Consider the following 4910-nt stretch of genomic DNA (forward strand, 5'->3'; position numbering starts at 1 on the left):
TAAAAAAATGAAAAAGGACACTACATAGTGATAAAAGTTTTAATCTATCAACAAGAAATATCCATCCTAAATATCCATATATGTACACAACACAGGAGCACCAGTATTTATAAAGCAACTACTAAGTAACCTGAAAAAAGATATTGACTCTAACACCATTGTAGTAGGGGAGATGAATACGCCACTAACAACCCTCGATAGATCACTGAGGCAAAAAATCAACAAGGAGATCCAGAACCTAAACTTGAAACTTGACCAAATGGATACCTACAGATTGATCCACACCAAATCCACAGAATATACATTCTACTCATTACTACATGGAACATACTCCAAGATCAATCACATCCTTGGCCATAAATCAAGCATAAACAAATTCCCAAAGGTTGAAATCATGCCATGCACATTCTTAAACTATAGTGGAATAAAATAAATATCAAAACCAACAACATTTCCCCAATGCCCACAAGATATGAACACTAAACAGCATGATGCTGAACAACTATTGGGTCAACACTGAAATCAAAACAGAAACTAAAAGATTCAGGGAAACAAATGAAAATGAAGAAACTTCTTACCAAAACATCTGGGATGCTGTGAAAACAGTCCTAACAGGGGAATTTATATCTCTACAAGCACACATCAAGAAAATGGAAAGATCACAAGTGGAGAGCCTAACAAATCACCTAAGTAAGCAAGAAAGAGAAGCCCACCAAAATCCCAACTTTAGCAGAAGAATTCAAATCACCAAAATAAAAGCCCAAATATGGGACATAGATGACAAAAATATCATAGAAAACATCAACAAAACAAAAAGCTGTTTCTTTGAGTGAATTAACAAGATTGATGGACCCCTAGCCAGCAAGACCAAGAAAACAGAGAGGAAGTTCAAATAAACACAGTTAGAAATGTACAAGATCAAATCACAACTGACCCTGAAGAAATACAAAAGATTATCAGAGATTCCTATGTACACCTATATGGAACAAACTTGATAACCTAAATGAATTGGAGGACTTTCTGACATCACACAACCACCCCAGATTAAAACAAGATGACATTGAGACACTAAATAGATCAATAACAACCCAGGAGATTGACTCTGTCATATGAAAACTACCTTGAAAACCCAAGAGAATCTGTCAAAAACCTCCTTGTACTGATAAAGGACTTTGGCAAAGTCTCAGGGTATATAATAAATGTGCAAAAGACAATTGCATTTCTACACACCAATAATAAACAAACAACCCCTCCCCAAAGCATAATTCCATTCACAATAGCTACACACAAAAAATAATACCTTGGCATCTTCCTAACCAGGATGTGAAAGACCTTTACAATGAAAACTACAAAACACTGCTCAAGGATGAATGACACAAACAAGTGGAAAAATAGCCCATGTTCATGGATTGGAAGAATCTACATTGTTAAGATGTCCATTCTATCTAAGGCAATCTAAAGATTTAACACAATACCCATCTAATTACCAGCAACATTCTTCTCAGACCTAGAAACAACAATACAGGAATTCATATGGAAACATAAACAACCAAGAATAGCCAAAACAATCATCAGCAAAAACAGAACAAAAACAAAGCAGGAGGTATCATACTCCCAGACTTTAAACTTTATTATAAACTACAATAATTAAAACAGACTTGTATTGGTACAAGAAAAGGCATAAAGACCAACGAAATAGAATTGAGATTCCAGAAGCAAAACCTCAATTTCTCAACCAAATCATTTTTGATAAAGTCTCTGTCACCAACCACTGGGGAGATGAGAATCTATTCAGTAAATGGTACTGGGAAAACTTACTGATCACATGCAGAAGATTGAAACAGGAGCCCTACCTATCCTCATACACAAAAACTAACTCTAGATGGATCAGAGACCTAAATGTAAAACCTCAAACTATAAGAACCTTAGAAAATGCAAAAGACACTCTTTTGGAAGTTGGAACTGGCAACCAATTCCTGACCAAAACCTTAAATGCCCATTTCATAAGAGATGAGATAGACAAGTGGGACCTCATCAAACTGACAATCTTCTGCAAATCCAAAGAAACCATCAGGAGAGTAGGAAGACAGCCCACAGACTGGAAAACAATATTTGTCAACTCCATGTCTGACAAGGGCCTAACATCAAAGATCTACAAGGAACTCAAATGTGTTGATAAGAAAAAAACAAACAGCCCCATTAGAAACCATCAAGAGAGCAGGGAGACAGCCTACAGACTGGGCAAAAGTATTTGCCAACTCCAGGTCTGACAAAGGCTTGACATCTTGGATCTATAAGGAACTCAAATGTGCTGAGAAGAAAAAAACAAACAACCCCATTATAAAATGGGCTAAAGATATTAACAGACACTTCTCAAAGGAAGACATTCGAGCAGCCAACAGACACATGAAGAAATGTTCAACCTCACTAATCATCAGGGAGATGCAAATCAAAACCACACTGAGATACCACCTAACTCTAGTCAGAATGGCAATTATCAATAACTCAAAAATTAAGAGTTGATGGAGAGGGTGTGGTGAAAAGGGAACACTTCTACACTGTTGGTGGGAGTGCAAACTAGTGCAACCTCTGTGGAAAACAATATGGCGATTCCTAAAAGCTCTAAATATCAACCTCCCATATGATCCTGTAATCATCCTACTGGGAATATACCCTGAAGAACTCAAATCACTCTATCAAAAAGATACCTGCACATGTATGTTTATCGCAGCATTGTTCACAATAGCAAGAACCTGGAAGCAACCATGCTGTCCATCAAAAGAGAACTGGATTAAAAAAATGTGGTACATATACATGATGGAATACTACGCAACTATAAAAAAGTACAAAATCATGGATTTCACAGCAACCTGGATGGAACTAGAGTCTATAATACTGAGTGACCTAACACAGAAACAAAGATCTTAGTATCACATTTTCTCACTCATATAGTGGACCTTGAACATCCAACATAATACTATAAGAAAATGACTGGCAACAGTGGGAAACTATGGGGGGGGGAGGGAGATGGGATTAACGGTAGTAAATATCTGCCTGGGGACGAGGAGGCACCTCTTATCTACAAGGGTGGCTGAACAAAGCATATTTGTATACCTAACCCTTAACTGTACCCCACAATATCATAATAAAAAATATTGATAAAAAAAAAGAAAGTGAGCAAAATATATGAATAGACAGTTTTCAAAAGAAGACATACAAGAAGCCAACAGATACATGAAAAAATGTTCAGCCTCACTAGTCATTGAGGAGATGCAAATTAAAACTACACTGATATACCACCTAACTCCAGTCAGAATGGCCATCATCAGTATCTCAAAAAATAACAGATGCTGGAGAAGATGTGGCAAAAACGGAGCACTTCTACACTGTTGGTGGAAGTGTAAACTAATACAGCCTCTGTGGAAAACTGGGTGGCAATTCCTAAAAGTTCTAAAAATTGACCTTCATATGATCCTGCTATCTCCCTTCTGGGAATATACCCGGAAGAACTCAAATCACTCTATAAAAAGATATCTGCACATGTATGTTTATCGCAGCATTGTTCACAATAGCAAGAAAATGGAACCAACCGTGCTGCCCATCAAAAGAGGATTGGATGAAAAATGTGGTATGTATACACAATGGAATATTATGCAGCCATAAAGAAGAAGAAAATCATGAACTTCCCAGCAACCTGGATGGAATTAGAATCTATAATACTGATTGATCTTTCACAGAAGCAAAGAACTTAGTATCACATGTTCTCACTCATAAGTGGACCTTGAACAACTGCCATAATACTACAAGAAAAGGATTGAAGTAGCAGGAACCTGTGGGGTGGGGGGATGGGAAAAAGGGCTGGGAAATTGGATTGGCAGTAGTCAAAATCTGTCTGGGGAAAGTGGGAGGTGTGCACACCTCATCAACAAGGGTACCTGCACAATGAAACCCTGAATTGTACCCCACAATTTTAAAATTTTAAAAATAAATAAAATTTAAAAAAGAAAGGAAAAATATTCAATCTTTTTTGCTTTTGGTCAAAGTTGACAAGTTAATTATAAAATTTGTATCAACAGGAAATGGGCCTAAATAGCCAAAATAACTTTAAAAGTGAAGACCAAATTTGGAGAACTTATGCTACCTCATTTCAAAAACTTATTATAAAACTACAGTGACAAAGACACTAATATTAAAATCAACGATAGTCCATTGGAACAGAATAGACTGCTCAGATATAGACACATATTGACACCGACAAGAAAATGAAATGCATTCATAGACTGGAGAAACATTTGCACAAAATGTATCCAACCAAGGCTCTATATCTAGAATTTATGAAGATTGTTTGGTTGTTTATTTATTTATTTTGAGTTGGAGTCTCATTCTATTGTACAGGCTGGAGTGCTTGTACAATAGCTAACTGCAGCCTCAACTTCCTGAGTTCAGCTCACTGCAGCTCACTGCAGCCTCAACTTCCTGAGCTCAGATGATCCTTCTGCTTCCATCTCATGAGTAGCTGGGACTATAGGCATGCACCATGCCCTGCTAATTCTTTGCTTTATTTTTGTAAAAGAGAGGTCTTGCTATATTGTCTAAGCTAATCTCAAACTCCTGAGTTCAAGCAATCTTTTTGCCTCAGCCTCCTAAAGTACTAGAATGACAGGGATGAGCCAAAACCAGGCAAACGTTTAAAACTCATAGGAACACAAAAAAGAAATCAGTGTTAAAATGGGCAAAATATTTGCCGAGGCACGTATACCAAAAAAGATATACAAATGGCAAATAAACACATGGAAGGTTGCTCAGCATTATTATTTGTTAGAGAAATGCAAATTAAAATTAAAAGAAGCTACCAGTATACTCCTACTGGAATAGGAGAAACTATAACTCTCATACAATGTTGACGGGTT

This window comes from Carlito syrichta, unplaced genomic scaffold (genome assembly GCF_000164805.1).
Source record: "Carlito syrichta isolate Samal-C Ts95f unplaced genomic scaffold, Tarsius_syrichta-2.0.1 Scaffold302542, whole genome shotgun sequence".
Classification (NCBI taxonomy): domain Eukaryota; kingdom Metazoa; phylum Chordata; class Mammalia; order Primates; family Tarsiidae; genus Carlito; species Carlito syrichta.